The sequence below is a fragment of the Macaca thibetana genome, chromosome 8 (genome assembly GCF_024542745.1).
Source record: "Macaca thibetana thibetana isolate TM-01 chromosome 8, ASM2454274v1, whole genome shotgun sequence".
Classification (NCBI taxonomy): domain Eukaryota; kingdom Metazoa; phylum Chordata; class Mammalia; order Primates; family Cercopithecidae; genus Macaca; species Macaca thibetana.
Window position 1 is genome coordinate 76,184,678 of NC_065585.1, and position 22,321 is coordinate 76,206,998.

Below are 22,321 nucleotides of genomic sequence, written 5' to 3' on the forward strand. Positions count from 1 at the left end.
AGGTTACAAACTGCTTTTTTGGTTTTGAAACTATTTGATGTGCTGGCTTCACAATTGGTAAGGCCTGGGGACAAATGGAACTAATCACACCCTTAATTACACTGGAGTCAAACCTTGGCTGCACTTGGCACACAATTAAAGCAACTTACCAAATTTTACCTTAAAGCTAAAAATTGCTAGGAGTTACAATTATAACATGTAATTGAGACTACTGGAAATATATTTACATACAAGGTGTGTAAGAACAGTCAAATTTGTTGTTGGTGGACTTTTTTAGTAAAAGGTTATAAGAAAGCATGGAAATGTAAATTTTTGCCTAGGGTTAAAGGACTGCTTTAAATTAGATAGGAAAAGCTAAAAGTTCAAACAAGTGGTGGAAGAATTCTGAAAATTAATCTTGCAGAAGAGGTTGTCTGTGTGAACATATTGACTAAATATGTTATATTTAGTTATAGAAGGTTAAAAAGGTTTTTACTTATTTAAAATTTCTGATTCATCATTTTGGCAAAATAAATAATTTATGATAATGTGGAATTCTATTTCATAATATCAGGTGTTTTAAATCTCAAACATATTTGACAGCCTTCCCCAAATCAAACTTCATTTTCAAAATTGTTTTCCCTGACACCTGGCTTTTTGAATGGTTCAAAGGGCCCCTGAATCATCCAGAAAGAAAAGTAAACAGGATTATTTAACATGTTTAGGTACACAGGATTGCCAAAATGATGTTCAGTCTTCTTTAGGTTGTATTTTTGTGAATAACGCTAATGTACGTTCCAAAATTGTATGGGATTTCTAAAATTCTAATGTTTAAATATATGCAATAAATCATAACTAAGGTTGTTAAGTTATGGCAAACCACAAAGATAACCAAACTTCTTTGTCAATTGTGTTTCCAACTGTTACTACCCTGAACATTTTGCTATTCACAATCACTGTCTTGTTTTAATCCTTTTCAAAAGATGGTTGGTAATAAGCTATAGAAATTTAACAGGTGCTCCCAAATACAGGCTTCTGATAACTTTGAAGAATGTGACATTTGAATAAAGAAGAAAACACTTTATAAAGAGCTCAAGTGTTCACAAATATCAAGAAAAACCAGAGTTAATTAAATGGACTGAAATCAGATAGCTGAAGCAACCTTTTTGACTTTTGCTTGGAATGTTGCTGATCCTTATTTTGTCTTTCAGAGTCAAGGAAACTTATTTTGAACTATTTACAGCCTTTAATAATTGAGTAAGTTATACTCTTATGAACAAAATTTGGAGCATGTTTGTTTCTCTCTGCCTGGTTCCTCTAAAATTTGGAAACTATCCACGAGTATTCTTAACTTATGGCATTGTTAAATGTAGTGAACCCCAAGTTACTCTTCAAAGCATGTCAGTATGTTCAGCCCTCTTATTTTCTGTTCTCAATTTTAAAGTTTAACTTCCCGGTTCTCTTCGCCCCTTGCCTCTAGTTTCAGTAAACAACTTTCCTGCCAGTTGTAATCAGTAGTTCACATCTGTTTCCCTGGTCATCTGCTTTGACCTGAGTCACCGCTGGTCACCTGCTCCATCCTGACTCATCCTGAGTCACCTATTCTGCAACCATCCTTCCTGCCAAACTGCTCACTGCCCCCACTCCAACTAGTACCCCTGCTCTGTTTAAAATAGCCAATAGAAATTACCTTAGACTGTGCGGTCCAACCCTAGTCAACAGGGAATGACACAGCAGTAGGGATTACTTGCATGAGGAATAAGAACCCCTTCTCCTCCCTTGTTCGGGTGTGCTCTCGCCATTGCTCCATCCATGAGGCGCACCATTCCATAGAAGTAAAAATTGCCTTGCTGAGAAAATTAAATTTATGTTCAAGTGCTATTTCTTCGGTAACACCCAAAAATTTATTTATAACAGCAATATAGTTGTTTGCATCAGTGCCATAAGAACCCATTTTTCTTTTGCAACAGGACACAATTGGAGAAAGTGGTTATTTTACCAAGGCTTTGACTGGAAGAGTATGCTTCCCTTTAAAGAGTCAATCTAAACTTGCAGACCCAGTATAAGCCCAGTGGGGAGACTGGCCTCACACCCTCATCTATGCAGTCCCTGTACAGGGTTCCTGACATGTGGTCAGTAAAGAATGTCACTTTCTAATAGGCCCAGGAGATCCTAAAGTTTATCTTCAGACCTTAAGAGACGAGGATTACACAACTTACACGTATTGGAGAATACTCAACCCATGGCTTGGATGGGCTTTAAAGGCCTTATCTGAGATTCTTTGGGGGAACACAGTTCCCTCAAAGCCAATCCAAACAGCCTGTGTAGAAATAATTATTCTTGATGCACTTTATGCAAATAATCAGGCTAAGTATAAGATTAAAGTCTATTTTGCAAACAACTCAGTCCTATTATGATTTTTTTCTCAACATAAATGAGGACAGGAGAGACAGAAATCATGTTTTAAAACTTATCATACATTTGTCATTAAATTCTAAACTCACTAGTTGTTTTTCAGTTTTTGCCTACATCTTAGACTAACCCTGCTTATCCCTGTGAACCAACCAGCAATCTCTGGCAGCAGCTGCGAAAGAACAAGAAGGATAGCTAATGTAAAAACCTGGGTTAATATTCTAGTTCTGAGTAATTATCCTGCAAATCCTGCCAGGTGATGGGAATAAATAGGATGCCCATCATGCAGAGGTTTCCTTTTGGGAAAGTAAGACCAAGGAAGCTAACCAAAGCTAAGCACCATGCACCCAAATCCTGCAAGCATAACTATAGCCACCAGTTTTCTGGGTCTATCATAAGACATCCTTTCCTCTCCCTGGTGGGAGGAGGACTCAGTTCTGCAGTTTCACCTATTTGACTTATGATAGGGAGTGCATGCAACCCCCCAAGGCACATTTTGTCCCATACTCAATGCCAAGCTTTGGGTCAAAGCCCTAAGGAAAAAAACTGGATTTAAGGGATCCAAAGGCAGACAACGACAGATGTTAAAAGGCACAGCACAAGTGATCATGGCTAATTCCTGCCAAGTAAGCCAAGCCCACGCTTCCTGTTCCATGGATAAAGGCCACATTAGTATCCATGGCATAAATGAGTCCTAGGAAATTCAAGGCTACCGACAGCAGGGGAGATAGGATGTATGTGGGTACAAGGACAAAAGAGGGAAAGAGAATGCTCTTCCTTTTCTCCCTCACTTATACCCCAGGTATCTGCTAGGAAGAGAAGGCAACCAGGGATGCCTGCTCCCCTCTTACTGGATGGGTTAGCCATTCATCTTCAGTCTGTACCCCCTTTCAAATGCATCCCAAATCCCTGGGACTCCTCTAAAAAAATGCCTTCTTTATTCTTTCTCCTCCTTGGTTCTCTCTTCACAAACAGGTATTTGTGTCTCTGTACCATGAGACACTCACCTCAGTGCATCCTCCAAACTGGGAAAACTTAATTTCCCAAGTCTTAAATTGGTTGGCTTAGGATTGAGCTCAGGGGAAGGGAACCCAGAAGCCCAACATGCCAACAAAAGGGTAAAGTTTTTTTTGTCAGTAGGACTTTTGGCCTCCCTCTCCCTGCGCACACTGTTAAAAGGCCTTGGGATTTTTGAGCTGTCCTTAGCTCCCCTTGTTTTGCTTTGATACTGCTTTCTAATAACCCAGTTTGTCTGTTCTTGCCTTCAGGCCATCAAACTCCAAGCAGTCATGTAACCAGAGCCTTTCTGCTGGAACCCTTAGATAGGCCTCTGAGGGAGCTCTGACTGCCATTTCCCCCAAAACAGCGCCCCCTGTCAGCAGGAAGCAGTTAAGATTGATCTTTGTCCTTATCCTTATTTTAACAGTAGTTAGATGTATTTATTTAGGGGGGGAATGAGACAGCTAGGTGGGAGGGGGCGTCCCCAGAAAAACTGCAACTGGCCTGAGCACTAGGGTGGAGACACAGAAGTCCACAACATGTGCAGCAGGGAGGAGCCTGGCCCCTGCTCTTCCTGTGTGGAAACTGCAATTCGAACTGAGAGGCAGGAAGCACTCTAGCAGGGACTCTGGCCTAGCGAGAGTCCCTGTCTCCCCCTTTTCTTCCCTTTTCACCCAATAAAACCCTGTCTTATTCACCATTCAAATTGTCTGCAAGTCTGAATTTTTGTCTCCATGGCTTCCAGATGCCTTGCATTTTTCGATTTGCTCTCTTGCATTTCTGTCATCCCCTTGAGAAAGACACACCTATGCTTATCCGCCAGTCTCAAAAGGCAGATGCAAAACATTTGGAACAGACTGAAGTCACTCTGGACAAGCCCAGATTATATCAGCCGAGAGCCAGCCAACCTCTAGACACATGAGAGAGCCCAACTGAGACCTGTTGAGCCCATCAAGCCAAGAACCAGCCTAAATCAGCCAAACCCCAGAAAAGTAGGAGAAATATTTATTGTATTCAGCCACTGAGTTTTGGAGTAAATTCATATGTAGCTATGGCTTACTGAGGTAGAAATTCATCGTAGAAGTAGAGTGTTGACTAATAAAAGCCCAAAATATATGCCATTGATTTTGGGATATAGTTGTAGGTGGAGGCTATAAAAATGTAAGAAAACTATTATGAAAGTTTGGAAAAATGGAGACCAGTGTTATGTGCCATTAAAGTGTTTGGTAAAACTATCATCTATGATAACTTGGAAGATAGAAAGTGAACCTAATAAATGTTCAAAATTGGGCAAGAGGGAAAAGTACTGCAAATATTATCCACTTGATTTTAGGTACGTATGATAAGTTTCTTCAAGAAATAGAAGAACTTAGAAAATAACTGGCCAATTTGCAAGCAAAACTCAGAAAAAAACATTAAGTCTGGCTGAGTTTCTTATCTCTGGTCTTTCCAGACAAATACTTTAAAATTAATATATATCTTTGTGAAAATATTAAATTCACGGCCTTGCCAGAAAGATAAGGCCTTAGGGTAAAGAAGAAATCAAGGATGTAACTATAAGACTCTTTATTAAGACCTCTGAAAAATACTGAAATGGTGACTATTCAAGGTGTTTCACAACACCTAAATTACCAGTAATTAAATCTAGAAAAATAGGCTTGTCTTAAAAATAATTGTGGATATAGTTTTTCACATAAGAAGAGGAGATGAATCAAACTATATATAGGAAATCCATAAATTATCTGGGACAACTTGATTGACAAAAGCATCAGGCTGGAGTTAAAGGGGCTGAAACGATTTCAGATATAAAAAGCCCTCTGGGCCCCCAGTTTTCTACAGTAAGGAAGTAAGCTGAGGAAGTTGCTCAAAGGCATCTTTTCCAATGCCCTCTTAGAAGTGGCCAAAGAGGTTAACAAAAAGGAAATAAACTTCCAGAGGGTAAAGCCAAGAGCTGTGGAGAACAATAAATGGAGACTCAGGGAATCCAGTTCCCACTCTCTGGGTGCAATTAAGAAATACTCCCACACTCCTGGGTAAAAAGATATGATGACATTTGCCCAGCAAGATTTCAGAATTTCTATGAGCCAGTGGTTTGTATGAACCTCCCATTTTCTAATTGGTAGTGTTTAATCTGATTATCTCATGTCAGTCTCATCATCTAATGGAAATAAATTTTTAAAAAACCTTGTCTTTTTTAATATAGAAAAATTAAGAGAATTCAGAGACAAGTAATAAATCAAAGCGTTCAGCAAGTTTACTGGATTTAAAATAAAATTACAAAAATCATTTTTATTCCTATTTGCCAATAAATGTAACTTATAAAACAGATAGCGAATTTATAATAATAGCCAGAAATACAAGATGCCAAGGAATCAATTCAATAAAAATTTGCAGGACTTTATTGTAAAATCTTGTAAAATTTAATTAAATGGAATTATGCTACGTTCATAGATAGGATGACTCAGAAAGGTGAAGATGTCAATCCTCCCATAACAATCTAAAACACAATGTAACACCAAACTCAGTACAATAACAGAAATAAGCAAATAGGCCAATGGAAGAACACAGAGGCCTCAGAAACAATGTAACTGGCAGCAAAAGCATGCATATCAATGGACAAACGATAAACTTCAAAAATGGCTCTAGAAAATTTATCCATGTGAGGCAAAATATATTCCAACTTCTCACCGTATTAAAAAAGAGATGTGGTAGATTAAAGACCAAAATGTGAAAAACAAAACTTCTAGAAGAAAAGAAAAAAGAGTATTTTTATGACTCCAAGTAGGAAAGGATTTTTAAAACAAAGCATCAATACCACAAGTTAATGTTAAACATTTATATTCATAGAAGGCACTATTTAGAAAGTGACGACAATCCTCCAAATTAGGAAATAATTGAGACATGTATACTAACAAAGGCTGGCATCCAGGATATATAACAAACTCACACAAACCCAAAGAAAAAAAATGAGCAATAAAAATGGGCAAATAAATAATCAGGCATTTACCTTTGTTGTTAAAATTTACAAAACTGCATAGCCAGATGCAGTGGCACGTGACTGTAGTCCCAGCTACTCAGGAGACTGAGGCAGAATGATTGCTTAAACTCAGGAGTTCAAGTCCAACCTGGGTAATATAGTGAGGACCCATCTCAGAAAAAAATTATAAAATTACTCCTAGCTAACACCGTGAAACCCCGTCTCTACTAAAACATAGAAACAATTTCCCGGGCGTAGTGGCGGGTGCCTGTAGTCTCAGCTACTCCGGAGGCTGAGGCAGGAAAATGGCGCGAACCCGGGAGGCGGAGCTTGCAGTGAGCCGAGATCGCGCCACTGCACTCCAGCCTGGGCGACAGAGTGAGACTCTATCTCAAAAATAAATAAATAAATAATTAAGTAAATAAATAAGTAAATAAATAAAATTACTAGTTAAATCTATGAGAAGCAATTTTCATTAAAATGTTGGATAACAGACACTCTTGGCTAGGACCAGGAGTTAAAAAAATTACAAACTGTTGGTGGGAGTATACATTTATACAATCTCTTTAGAGAGAAATTTTGCATTATCTAATAATAAAATGTACATAATATAAATGCCATATTGCTGAGAAAGTCATCTTCTAATTTTGTACCTGAGTGTGTGTGTGCATGCACGTGTGTGTGAGTGTGTGTATGTGTAGCAACATAACAAAATCACAAAAAAAAAAAGAAAGAAAGAAAGAAAAAACTCCAAGGGGATACAGTTAAAATTCAGAATAGAGATGGAGTTGGCTACCATCCAATAAATGTTGGTTTCACTGATGAGATTTTTTAGCCACATGGTAGTTACCTAGGTGTTCATTATGTTATTCTTTATATATTTTGATGCATGATATAGTCATAACAACATTTGAAAGTAAAAAAAAAAATTCAGTAGATTAATTTAATTCCAACTAGTTCAGTTTTTCAGTTTTGGTTCAGATATTTTTATTCCTCAGTTAACTTCAATACCTCTCCCTTGCATGATTCTCAGCCAGTCATGTTGCTCATTATTTCAGTGAGAAAATGAAAGCAATCAGAAGAGAATTTGTTCAACTTCTCACCCCCAAACCCACCAGTTACTGGCATTCCTTGAGTGAATGAAAGAATGATACAAAATTCAAGTAATAACAATCTTATATTCAATAATACATTATCAACATAATTAGTCATTTAAAAATGAAAATAAAAACTACAATGAAATACCACCTCACTCTCATGAAGATGGCTATAATTTCAAAGACAAACCATAACAAGTGATGGCCAAGATGTGAAGAAATTGGAACCCTCAATACTTGCTGGTGGGAATGTAAAGTGGCACAGCCCCTGTGAAAATCGATTTGGGGCTAGGCATGGTGGCTCATCGTGCACTTTGGGAGGCCAAGGCAGACAGATCACCTAAGGTCAAGAGTTCGAGACTAGCCTAACCAATATGGTGAAACCCCCTCTCTACTAAAAATATAAAAATTAGGCCGAGCATGGTGGCTTATGCCTGTAATCCCAGCACTTTGGGAGGCTGAGGCGGGTGGATCACCTGAGGTCAGGAGTTTGAGACCAGCCTGGCCAACATGGTGAAACACCATCTCTACTAAAACACAAAAATTAGCTGGGCATGGTGGCGGGCACCTGTAATCCCAACTACTTTGGAGGCTGAGACATGAGAATCACTTGAATGCAGAAGGCGGAGGTTGCAGTGAGCCGAGATCACACCACTCCACTCCAGCCTCGGTGACAGAGCTAGACTCTGTCTCAAAAAAAAAAAAAAAAAAAAAAAAAAAAAAAAACAACACAAAAACACAAAATTAGCCAGGCATGGTGGCACATGTCTGTAATGCCAGCTACTCGGGAGGCTGAGGCAGAAGAATCGCTTGAACCCAGGAGGTGGAGGTTACAGTGAGCCAAGATCGTGCCATTGCACTCCAGCCTGGGTGACAGAGCAAGAGTCTGTCTCAAAAGAAAAAAAAAAAGAAAATCAATTTGGCAGTTCCTCAAAATTTTAAATACAGAGTTACTATATTACCTAGCATTTCCTATCCTCTGTATATACCTCAAAGAAATGAAACGACATGTCCATACAAAAACCTGTACACAGATATTCATAGAAACATTATTTATAATGGCTGAAAAGTAGAAACAACTCAAAGATCCATCAACTGATGAATAAGAAAATGTGGCATACCCATACAATGGAATATTATTCATCAATAAAAAGAAATGAAGTACTGATACACACTACAACATAGATGAACCTTGAAAACATTATGCTAAGTAACAGAAAACAGTCACAAAAAATCACATACTATATCATTGCATTGATGTGGAATTTCCAGAATAGAAAAATTTATAGAAACAGAAAATAGATTAGCGGTTGTCTAGGGCTGAGGAGTTGGAGGGACTGGAGAGGGAGAGTAACTGCAATGGATATAAAGTTTCTTTTGGGGATGATGAAATTGTTCTAAATTTAGGTTGTGGTGATGATTGCACAACTCTGTGAATATCCTAAAAACTACTAAATCATTTACTTTAAAAGGATGTATTTTATGATACGTGAATTATATTTCAATAAAGCCGTTAAATTAACACTGAAGTTCATTTTCCCTTTTATGGTAGAGTAATGAATTAAATGCAGATCTAACTGGGTCTAACACTATTTGGAGTGACACAGATGAAGGATCAGAACCCAGGAGGTGAATATTTATTCCACATCTATCAACTACTAGTTTTGAGATCTTGAGCAAATCACTGAGTGACTTTAGCCTCAGTTTTCTTATTTGGAAAAAAAAAAGAGCAAAACTACTCCACTGGACCGTTTTGAGAACTAAATTCAATAGCACATCAAAAAAGCACCTCATATGCTTCCCAACAGGTGCCCAATATTCTCTTTTCTCCCCTTCTTTCCTATCTTCTGCATCCTACCCATGATCTAAAACTTTTTACTCTTTATTATGAAAATGTTCATACTAATACAACAGTGGAAAGATAAATGAATGCCTTTGTACCCACACACATTTTCATCAATTGTCAACCCAAGGGTAAATTCACTTCATTTTTATATGTGACCCCCATCCCACACAGCACATTCCTTCCACGTTCCCCCTTCCCTGCCCAGATTATGTCAAAGCAAATCTCATTCATCATATCATTTGTAAATATTCTGGTATGTACTTATTTAAAAAGTACATTTTTTGTGGTATTACCATAGATAACAATAATACTCTAATATAAACAAATATCTAATTAGTTTTCCAATATCCCTGTTTATCTAGGAAAATTATCTTTGGACAAGTCAGGCTAAGCAAGACTCCATACATTGCAACTGATGGACACTCTTAAACATTTCTCTTAATTATTACATTTCTCTTAATCTATAGCTTCTGTTCCTCTGCTTCCATTTTTCTCTTATGCTTTTTGTTGTTCAGGAAACTGGGCCTTTTGAGCTTTTTATCTTGTAAGTTTTCCACAGTCTGTATTCTTCCTCTCACATTCCTGTGATGTGGTTTGAAATGTTCCTCTGCTCTTTGTAATTCCCATAAACTGGTAGTTAGATCTGGATTAAAGTTTTCTGTTGTTTTTGTTTTTGCCAATACTACTTGAGAGAGAATGGCTATCACTTCATCTGGAGGCACATAATGTCCCACTCCAGTGATGCTGGCAGCATTGATAATTATTGCTTAGATCCATTAACATACTAACCATTGCCAAATGGTAATTGTCTAATTTCATAATTCTACATTCATTTATATACTGGAATACTTCTGTAAAGAGAAATTTCCTGTCCTCAAATATTTGGCTACCTTTAAGTGTAACTTGTATAGAAAAAGCAGATCAAATGTTTGATTTTTTCCCTCTACTTTTACTAATTTTTTAAAATAAGAACTTTGGTCCCCTAACATCCCCCAAAAGTGATTAATGAAGGCTTTTTTTTTTATGAACATGTGGATTTTAAAATATTTGCCATAACTCACTATATTGAGGTTATTATCCTTACTCATCTTTAAATCTTCTCAACTCTTCCCAGTGGAAGATTATTTATGCTAGCCGCGAGCTCTTTTGATACAATCTTAGTGATCTTTGGTAGTGTTCTTGCCTTCTGATATAGCTATTTCAGCTATTTATTCTGAAACAGTTATTTCAGGCACTTTTTGTATATTCCTTGCTCCAGACCTGGAATCAACCATTATTCTAAGGGAAATGTGAAATGGTGAAACCCCATCTTTACCAAAAATTAAAAAATTAGCCGGGCGTGGTGGCGTACACCTGTTATCCCAGCTACTCAGGAGGCTGAGGCAGGAGAATCGCTTTAACCTGGGAGGCGGAGGTTGCAGTGAGCTGAGGTCATGCCACTGCACTGTAGCCTGGGGACAGAGTGAGACTCCGTAAAAAAAAAAAAAAAAAAAAAAAAAAAAAGCCTTAAAGACGAAAATGTAGACACACACACAGAGGGAGTTGGTAATAAGTGGATAAACTAAGAAATATCTTCTTTTTTGAAATTTCAAAATATTTACTTATTGAAGAAAGCAACATGACAACAAAATTGATCTTTACCTTCTATCCGTTTGTACCTATGTGTATCTAACAGAAAATTCTTAGCTCTGGCTGTGGGCATACAGAAACTTCCTATGGATGATTATATTCAAATATTTATTTACTTTCCCCAGAATAAATTGGGGGACTGGCATTGTCTGGATTGATCACAGGACAGATACTCACAAAGCTCCATCTTGAGTTTCACGTTTATGAGCAAAAAATGGACGCAGTGGCTAAAAGAAATTTTGTGTGTGTGGATATGACACCCATCACTAACATAAAAATAAATGAACCTCATACCTATATCCAGGAAAATTCCCACTCTGTGCAGCTGGGGACTCACCTAGAGAATAGGCAAAGGCATGGTGCTAGCAGCAAAGACCTTTCATTTTCTGGAACCTACAGTCCAGAAGCCTCATTCTGAAGAAAGTACAATGTCCCCCTGTCGATTCACAGATTCCTTACAAATGCCCACATCTACCTCCCAGTAATAGTGGCTGGAAGTAAAGGAAGGGGCACCCAGGACACACAGTGCAGAGGTGAACCTTTCAGCTTTACTCCTTCCTATTCCGGCTGAAATTCCCACATGGACACTCCTCTGGTCTTCAGAAATGGTGAGAAGTTTGTTGGCTGTGTCCACATCCAAGGTCATATCTACTTGAAACTTCTTCATCCTTGGGTTCATTTTTAGAATTGATTTCAGCTTGAGCTCTAGTTCCTTGATCATGGAAACCAGCACCCTCAGCTTGAACTTGGGCTTGATGTCAGTCTTCTGAGAGACCACAGAGCAGAAGGGGCACAGTAAACCTTCCCCATGGGGCTCCTTCTGCAGTGAACTGATGCACTGGAGGCAGCAGACGTATCCATATTTAAGTTGCACAGGTTCTTCAAGACCATTTGGACAGGCAGGACATCTAATTATTTCTTTAAAGTGTTCAGCCATGGCAAATGTCTCTTCTTCCCAAGCTTCTCCCTATGCCTCCCTGTCTGCAGTGGCTTCTGCAGACAGCTCAGATCGAGAAATATCTATTTAAAAATTTTTTTTTATATAATTCAGACTTAGAGAAAAGTTGCAAAAAAATAGAGAAAAGTTGCAAAACAACAACAACAACAACAACAACTCTGTATACCCTTCCCCTGGTTTGCCCGAATGTTAATGGTTAATGTGATAATGTCAACATTGTTGGTTCGTATTTTGCGTTACCATTTTGGTTGACACTTTGCCTTACCATTTTTTTCTCTCTCATCTGTGTGCATGTTGAGGAGGGGGTGGGTGTGAGGGTGGATGTGTGGGGTGAGTGTTCTCTTCTTTACATATAAAATTTCCTCAGAACCACTGAAAAGTAAGTTGCAGATATGATGCTCCCTTGTCCCTAAACACTTTAGAGTATAGGACATTTTCTTATATGGTCAAAGTATGATAATATAATACCAATGCACCAACCTTGTTTAAATATCCCCAATTATCTGAAATACTGTTGTTCATGGTAAAAGAATATCCTGGATCCCACATGCCATTCAATTGTCATTTAAAAATAAAATCTCTTTTAACCTGAAACAGTTTTCAGTCTTTCCTTGATTTATGACCTTCATGTTTTTGAAAAGTATGGGCCAGTTATTTTTTAGAAGGCCCCTCAACTGGTGTTTTCCAGTGTTTGCTTATGATTATATTCAAGTTATGCACTTTAGAAAGAATAACACAGAAGTGATATATTTATGTTAGGCCATTTTTGTTACTATAAAGGTATACCTGAGTCTAGGTAATTTATTTTAAGAAGAGGTTTGACTCATGGTTCTACAGGCTGCACAGGAACCACGATGCTGGCATTTGCTCCTGGTGAAGGCTTCAGGACTCATGGCTCTAGGCTATGCAGAGCCACCATTTCACATGGCCAGAGCCGGAGCAAGAGAGTGAGAAGGGAGGTCACACACACTTTTCAACAACCAGATCTCATATGTACTAACTGAACAAGAACTAACATCACCAAGGGGGTGGTGCTAAACCATTCATGAGGGATCTGCCCCCAATCCAATCACCTCCCACTAGGCCCCAACTCCAACATTGGGAATTACATTTCAACACGAGATTTGGATGAAACAAACATCCTATATCAGTATTCTTTTCATTCTTTTCATATCAAAAGGCACGTGATGTTGTTTTTCCTCTCACTGAAGGTATTAACCTTGATCACCTGGTTCAGGTGATATCATCCAGGTTTCTCCAGTGAAAAGTGGCTCCTTTTGTTAATTAATAAGTATATTCTGGGGAATATCTTGGAATTCATCAAAATTTTACGTACAAATTTTAACATCCTTTGCTGACATCCGACTACATCAATTACTATGACAGTTGCCAATTTGTGGCTTTCTAATTCCATCATTCCTTCTAAATTTATTCATTGGTAGTATACTATGCATCCTCCTTCACCTAATGTATGGATGTATATATATCAGTATGGACATATGGATTATTATTTTATTTAATGGGCTATAACACATTATCATCATCATTTTTTTATGCTTGAATTTTCCCAGATTTTGCCAGGGGAAGCCCTGATAATCTGGTTCCTGTATCCTTTTGACAAGTCCCATCATTATTTGAATGTATCTTTGCTTTCTGGCACTAAAAAACATTCCAACTATGCAGCCATAAAACAGAACAAAATCCTGTCCTTTGCAACAACATGGATGCAGCTGGAGGCCATTATCCTAAGCCAATTAATTCAGGAACAGATAAGCAAATACCACATGTTCTCACTTATAAGTGGGAGCTAAGCATTAGGCACACATGGCCATAAAGATGGGAACAATAGACACTGGGGACTATTAGAGTGGGGAGAGAAAAAGAGGGGCAAGTGCTGAAAAACTACTCATTGGATACTATGTTCACTACCTGGTTGATGGGATCTTTCATACCCCAAACCTCAGTGTCACACAATACACTCATATAACAAACCTGCACATGTACCCCCCGAAGTTATTTGTTAAAAAAGATATTCCAGACTCAACTTGTACTTTCTTAGTACAGTCCCAAATTCAGCCATTTCTCCAAGGAGACTTGGTTCCTTTTAAAAGAAAATGCTATTTAGAAAACAGTATCTGGCCTCTAGTTGTGCTCACTGCCAATAGAATGTGCATTTTATTTTTTAAAAGAAAAAAATACTGAGTTCTTCATGATATTTCTGATTTGAAATCAGGATTATAATATTTTTACTTAAATTTATTGACCTTACATATATATATTTCCTTTCCCCTATGCCAAAAATTCTAGTTCTTAAAGATACCAACATAAGTACTTCTTCTGTATATCATGCAAAGCACACACAACAGTTTCATTATAATTATATCAGCACTATCATTAACAACACGATTACTAAAAACACTTTAAGACTGTGGTGCTGTTCTGCCTGTCCTTAGAGTACCTTCCACTAGAGACAATCAAATCACTGTTGATAATGGCTTAGAGTAATTCATCTCAGCGTGTTTATGCAAAAAATTGAAATGCAGTTGTGCTCATTTGTTTCAGTTTGTTTTGGATAATAAGAAATTACTGTTTTAAGATTTAACTTTGTTTTTAAATTGTATAGAATATTTAAATTGTTCCAAAGTCAAATATTCAAAATTCTAAGAGGCAAGCTTCTATCCCTATCTTACTCTCTTTACCTTTCTTTATTTCTACCCCCATACCATCTCTTCTGCCATAGGCAACTTTTAAAAACAATTTGATGTGTGTGCACATGCATGTGGGTGTGTGTATTTTACAGTAGGGCAGGTTTTGCTATTGTTGTTTGGGTTTTCATAGAAGCAAACTTGGGCTGGGCGTGGTGGCTCATGCCTGTAATCCCAGCACTTTGGGAGGCTGAGTGGATCAGCTGAGGTTGGGAGGTCGAGACCAGCCTGACCAACATGGAGAAACCCCATCTCTACTAAAAATACAAAATTAGCTGGGGGTGGTGGTGCATGCCTGTAATTCCAGCTACTTGGGAGGCTGAGGCAGGAGAATCGCTTGAACCCGGGAGGTAGAAGTTGCGGTGATCCAAGATCGCACCATTGCACTCCAGCCTGGGCAACAAGAGTGAAACTCCATTTCTGCCCCCACCGCCCAAAAAATAGAATCAAATATGCATCTATATTTTCATTACACTTACTTAGATGAATGGTAGCATACTAAAAACACATTTCTGTCCCTTCCTTTATTCATTTAGCAATATATTATCCCAGGGGTCATTCCTTAATACATAGAGATATTATTTCATTTGTATAGCTGTATAGTCCTCTCTTGTGTGGATATACTGTAATTATCCAGTATTTTTATTTTAATGGACATTTCATTTTTTCTACTCTTTTGTTATTAAAATAGTATGACAAGGTACAGTCACACATATAGGTCTTTTTGTATTTTTGCCAGTGTGTCTTCAGAATAGATTCATAGAAATGGGATAATTTCGTCAAAGAATAATTGCACATATAATGTACTAGATATTGTAAAATTTCCCTGCATAGTGTTTGCAGCATTTTGGATTCCCACCAGCAATGTGTGAAATTGTCTGTTTCCAGTGCCTCATCAACAGAGTATCTGACAAATGGGGATTTCTGTTAATCTGACAGGTAAGCAGTAATGCATAATTTGCATTTCTCGTGTTTTGAGCAAAGTTGAGCATCTTTTTATATAGTTAAGAAGGATTTTTTCTACAAACAATCTCCTTATATGGCTCATTTGTAGTGGAATTTAGGTCTTTTATTCTCTGCTTTTAGAAGCTCCCTACAATTAGAATTATTAAGTTCTGTCTGTGATATAAACTGCAAATATTTTTCTTGGGTTGTCACTTTCCATGTTTTATTTTTGAGAGACAAACATGGACCACAACCATGCTGAGAGAACTCTGAGCGAAGTTTACATGGCTATCTTTGTTAGTATTTGAACTTTTACCTGATAAACATCAAACATATGACCAACATAGGATATAAAGCAGTTCTACAGATATTTTCCTACTGCCCAAAATATATAATGCACATGTAGGTCACACGTGAGTAGGCAAGAGATTCTGGAACACAGAAACAAGACAACAGGATCACAGCAATTACAGTATGCTCTGCTAGAACATTCTCCAATTACTGACCAAAAAAAGCAATAAAACTCAGATTTGTCTGCCTGGGGAGAAATAAACAGAAATAGAAAGTAAATAGCAAAACAAAGCTATCTGGTGAAAAGACATCCTTACTTGGAAGAAGTTAAGATTTTGCCCCTTCCATAGGGTGTACTTAGTGAGGCAAGCGTCAAGCGGCCTGACAGCCCATGGCACACTGTCTATGGCTGATGTCAATGGTACACATAGAGCCAGTGTGAAGCAACTTAAAATAGGCCCTCCTTGAGCTTCTTAACGTTTTAGAAAGGCAAGGTTGCATAGCAATTAAGTAAATAAGTTTTGAAGGTAAATTGATGCTCAAATTTGAATTGTGCATTATATTACATCACTCTTAAATTTGCTCAACTCACCAAACTCTCTGGGCTTCTATTTTCTTACGTATAAAATGGAGATCATGAGAGCTTTCTCATGGGGTTATTGTGAGTATAAGTGAGAATGTGTCCTCAAAGCACTTAGCTGTCACACTACATGCTTGATAACTACAGTCTTCATGAACTGCCTATTGAGTCTATTACATGGTGTCATATATATTTATCTTTCATGGTAAAGCAATTTTTGTGAGCATGCACATTATACTATCTTAAGTCTCTTTCTTAAGAGAAAAATATCTTCTTTTTAAGACACTCTCTGTCTTAACTCTCTTAACTACTTAATAAAAACAATAAAAACAGAGCTCTTAAGGTAATAGAATAACAAAGAAATGTCTTGTGGTAGGAAAACCAGCAAAAGGCCACAAAAGGCAGAACAACATAAACAGATAAACAAATTTTTAGTAATTTCTGGCTAGTTATTTACCCAGTAATTATTTAACAAAAGCTTAGCATGGGCTATACAACAGTATCCACTGTGGACAAAAAGTTTCTAGTAATAAACATAGCAATTATTAATTGAATAATTACCCTACACTAGGCACAAAGACAGGAAATGTAATGACATAACCAATTGCAGAGATTGAGAGTGTAGACTCTGGACTGTTAAACTGTCTGGGTTTCAGTTCTAGCTCCTCCACTTACTACGTGACAAAGAGGAGCTTATAAAATTCCAAGTGCTTCTGTTATTCCATCTATTAAATGGTGGATAATAGCACCTGTCTCATAAATATGATATAATTGTTAAGAGCCATGGACTCTGGAGCTAATTGGCTGTGCTTTGTGCTCCACTCCTATTTTCTTTTTATGTGACTTCTGCTAAGTTTATTAACCTCTGCATCCCAATTTCCTCACCTGTCAAATGTGGATAATAGTCCCGATTTCCCAAGATATTAGTAAATACTAAATAAGATAATGCAAGCAAATAATGTAGAACGCTATCTGGCATAGTAAGTTCTCAATAAATGTTAACTATGTTTATTAAGATAAAATGGCATAATCTATATAAAATGCTTAGCCCAAGGTCTAGAATTTAGTATGCACTAAATAGTACATTGTTATTATTGTGTGTGTGTGTATATATATATAATTATTGTTACACGTCTATTTAAAGTTTCAAGGGCTAGAAACAGACTCACTACCACTCAACATGTAATAAGAGCTAAAGACAGCAGTATTTCTGATGAGTTGCCCAAAAGATATACAGACTGCCTATGGCACTAAATACTCTAAAATATACCCCAGTCTAAAGCCAGAACATCAGCATCAGGGAGGACTGTCCTGTACTTCACTATTGAGACCTCCAGTGGAATTGTTCTAACTAAAGTTTACTTTTGCTTTATGACATCTGCTTAGGTCAGTAGACATTATTCTAAGAGTGCCTATGAATGTACTGATGTTATAAAGAATATATATACACACGCACATATATATATAGATGCACACAAATATATATACACACACACATATATATACACACACACATATATACACACACACACACACACACATATATATGTGTGTGTATATATATATATATTTTTTTGATATGGAGTCTCACTCTGTCACCCAGGCTGGAGTGCAGTGGTGTGATCTCCGCTCACTGCAACTTCCGCCTCCCACGTTCAAGGGGTTCTCCTGCCTCAGCCTCCCAAGTAGCTGGGATTACAAATGCCTGCCACCATGCCCGAAAATTTTTTGTATTTTTAGTAGACACAGGGTTTCACCATGTTGGCCAAGCTGCTCTCAAACACCTGACCTCAAGTGATCCACCTCCCTGGCCTCCCAAAGTGCTGGGATTACAGGCGTGAGCCACTGTGCCCAGCCTAAAAGACTATATTTTTTAGTTATGGAAAAATCATAACATAAAATTCACCATCTTAACCATTTTTAGTGTATAGTTCAACTATGTTAAGTTTATTTACGTTGTGCAGCCAATCTCTGTGCAAACCAATGTTGGGCAGACATCTTTCATCTTGCAAAATGAAACTCTACACTCCTTAAACAATAACTTCCCATTTCCCCCTCCCCTCAGCTCATGACAACCACCGTTACACTGTTTCTGTAATTTGGATTACTCTAAATACTTCATATAAGTAGAATCATGCAGATGATCATCTGGTAGATACCAGAGAGTCAAGAAAAAAATTTCAACAAGATTTTGCTTTAGGAAGAATCTTCTTGTGGCATGTCTTAGGTAGTTTTCCCTAGAATGAGATGCTGAGAAAGTGATTTATTGAGGAGTTCTCTCAAGTGAAACCTATAAAAGAATGAGGGAACCAGGAGAAGACAAGGAAATAAGCACATAAACACCCAACAGTCATAGCAGCTGAAGGATAGGTCACACCGCCCTAGTGGAGGGAAATTGGGCAGGCACCAATTTGTCTTTTTATGACTGGCTTATTTCAATTAGCATAAGGTCCTCGAGGTTCAGCCATGTTGTAGCATGGGACACTATTTCCTTCTTTCTGAAGGCTGAACACTATTCCATTGTATATATATACTGCATTTTGTTTATCCATTCATCTGTCAGTGAACACTTGGTTGCTTTCACCTCTTGGCCATTGTGAATAATGCTGCTATGAACATGGGTGTCCAATTATTTCCTATAGATCTTACTTTTAATTCCTTTGGATATATACTTAGAAGTGGGATTGCTTCATAATATGGTATCTTAGTTCATTCCTGCTGCTGTAACAAAATAACTTGAACTAGGTTAATGTATAATAACATAAATTTATTTTTTACAATTTTGGAAACTGGGAAGTCCAGATCAAGGTGCTAGCAGATTCAGTGTCTGAATCTGAAGGTGAGAGCATGCCGTTTATCTCTGAGTTGAGCCATCTTGCTGCATGCTCACATGGCGGAGACGAAGCAGAAGAACCAAACAGGCTTCCTCAAGCCGTTTCATAAGGACACTAATCTCATTTATGAGGGTGGATCCCTCATGGCCTAACCACCTCCTAAAGACCCTGCTTCTTAATACTTTTGCAATGGGGATTACATATCAATATGAATTTTGGAAAGATACAAACATTCAAACCATAACAGATGGTATTTTTATTTTTAACTTTTTAAGGAACTGCTATACTATTTTCTGTTATGGCTGCACCATTTTACATTCCCACCAACAGTGCACACAGTCCCACTCTCTCCATATCCTCACCAACACTTGCTATTTTTTCATTTTGTTTGTTGTTTATTTTCTGATAGTGGCCATCCTAATGGGTCTCAGAGGGTATCTCATCGCATTTTTTTTCCCCTCTGGTGATTAGTGATATGGAGCATCTTTTCAGATACCTGTTGATCATTTGTACATCATCTTTGGAGAAATGTCTATTCAAACCCTTTGCCCATTTTTTAATTGAGTAATTAGTTTTTGTTGTTGAGTTATAGGAGTTATTTATATATTCTGGATATTAACTTCTTATCAGATGTATAATTTGTGAGTGTTGGGTCCTTTGATGCATAGAAGTGTAATGATATTTTGAGGGTATCAATGCCTACATTATACAGCATCTTTTTCAGCAGGAGGTTATAGTGATCCTCCGTTCTCTTCCCTTTGAAATGTTTTCCCATATACTTCTCAGAAATATTTTATATTGTGGATATTTTAGTTTCAATTACTTTCCATAATAAATTAATGTTAGTTTTAATAGTCACTAAAACCATCTGCAATTTACAGAGAAGGTAGCTAAATTTCAGCATCCGGAAGTAACTTCCTGAAGGCCATGTAGTTAGTAAATGGCAGATGCCAAGATTCAATCCAGCCTTTCTGTGGATTTTTTCAGAATACTAGGCTACTTCTTCAAGCAGTGAACACAAACTGTGTCATTTGTGATGCAGTCACTGTGCTTGCTAAAGGATCCTGGCAGGTGAGCTCACTTTCTGCAGGGCTGACTAGGGAGGCTGGAACTTGAAGGAGGGATCACAGTCAGAGAAAGAAAAGGGAATGACATGAACAAAAATGTGAAAATAAACAAAAGTATGACCTAGAAGTACTGTCTGCTGGCTACTTTACCCTATTTCTTGTTGAGTACAATACAGTTTGGATAGAAAAAAGAAGGAAATCAATCATAGGAGATAGATGAGAGCCACGACATGGAGACTGTTAATTCTAGTCTTAGAAATTTGGACTTGAGTCTGGCATGGTGGGTCACGCACAAAATCCCTGCTCCTTGGGAGGCTGAGAAGAAAGGATTGTTTAAGGCCAGGAGTTCGAGACTAGCCTGAGCAACATAGGAAGACCCTTTCTCTAAAAAAATTAACAAATCAGCTGTGCATGGTGGCACATGTTCATAGTCCCAGCTACTCAAGAGGCTGAGGTGGGAGGGTCATTTGAGCCCAGGAGATCAAGATTGTAGTGAGCTATGATCACAGCACTGCACACCAGCCTGGGTGACAAAGCAAGATCCTGTCTCCATTAAAAATAAAATAAATAAAAGAAAAACAGCTAAAAAAGGAATTTTTGTTTAATTTGGTAGATACCAGAGAGTCAATAAAAAAATTTCAACAAGATTTTGCTTTAGGAAGAATCTTCTTGTGGCATGTCTTAGGTAGTTTTCCCTAGAATGAGATGCTGAGAAGTGAGTTCTTGAGTTCTCTCAAGTGAAACCTATAAAAGAATGAGGCAACCAGGAGAAGACAAGAAAAGAAGCGCATAAACACCCAACACTCAGCAACTGAAGGATAGGTCACACCGCCCTAGTGGAGGGAAACTGGGCAGGTACCAATCATGTCTACTATGTGGCATTTTGAAGGATGAATTGGAATCATGGGAGCTTGAAGAACCACATACAGATATAAAAGGTACTACCATTTGAACTTGGATAGTGGCTGTGTGGGCAGAATGATGACTTCCCAGAGATGTTCATGTCCTAATACCCGAAACCTGTGAATATGTTCCATTACAAATGAATGAATATTTACATTTCTATATGTAATTAGTTACATAATTACATGTGCATAAATATGCAAAGGGACTTTGCATGATTAAGATTAAAGATCTTGAGATAGAGAGATTATCTGCATTAGCCAGGTGGCCTCAAGCTAACATGATTCCATAAATAGGGAGAGTTGTTCCTGGCTGAAGTTAGAGACAGAAAGATGTTGCTGGTTTTGAAGGCATAACAAGGGGGCCACATACTAGAGGAATACAAGCAGCCCTAGAAGCTGGAAAAGATAAAGAAACAGATTTCCCCTGTAATGGAAAGAAAGCAGCCCTGATTGCACCTTGACTTTGTTTAGCTCAGGGAAACTCATGTTCAACTTTGAAACTACAGAGCTGTAAGATAATAAATTTGTGTTGTTTTAAGGTGTCACAGCAGCAACAGAAAGCCAATACAGTAGTCATATAAGAGAAAGAAAAAGGTTAATGACTAAGGAATTGGTAAGAGTTCCCACAACTTAAAAAAAAAAAAAAAAAAAAACTTAAAAAAAGTTAACCTGTTTCATTTTATTTCTTTATTTTAAACAGAATTAGTGATTCTTATTACCTTTCTCAGAGTTCACAAAGTAATGTAAAAGGCCATGAAAAAATGATTTCAATGAAATTATAACTGAATTAGAAAATGATGGTTAAAAAATTCAATATTTTATAAAAGTTAAGAAAAACATATATTTAGTGAATCCCCAAAATTGTTAAGAGTAAAAGGAAGAAGCTGTATTTACTACCACATTAAAGACATATGTACCAGGTGAATACTAACTGCAAACCATTCCGATTGGCTGTTTTTCAGTGGCTGCCTCCCTGAGATTCATTTTCTTATTCAGGAAAATTCAGGACTGTGAGCTTCATGGTCACCAGAGGGTGCTATGGGACAGGCTCTCCCACTCCTCCAAGGGTGATTGCCAGACAGGCAAAGAATGGTCGC

At 37.7% G+C, this 22,321-nt stretch overlaps 1 protein-coding gene and 1 pseudogene across 4 annotated transcripts in view; both read right to left on the minus strand.

The window, feature by feature from the left end:
- Window positions 1-22,321, minus strand: part of C8H8orf34 (chromosome 8 C8orf34 homolog) — a 480,177-nt gene that overhangs the window by 308,803 nt on the left and 149,053 nt on the right. The gene's annotated exons all lie outside the window — the stretch shown is intronic.
- On the minus strand, window positions 11,048-11,876 carry LOC126960578 (ret finger protein-like 4A; annotated as a pseudogene).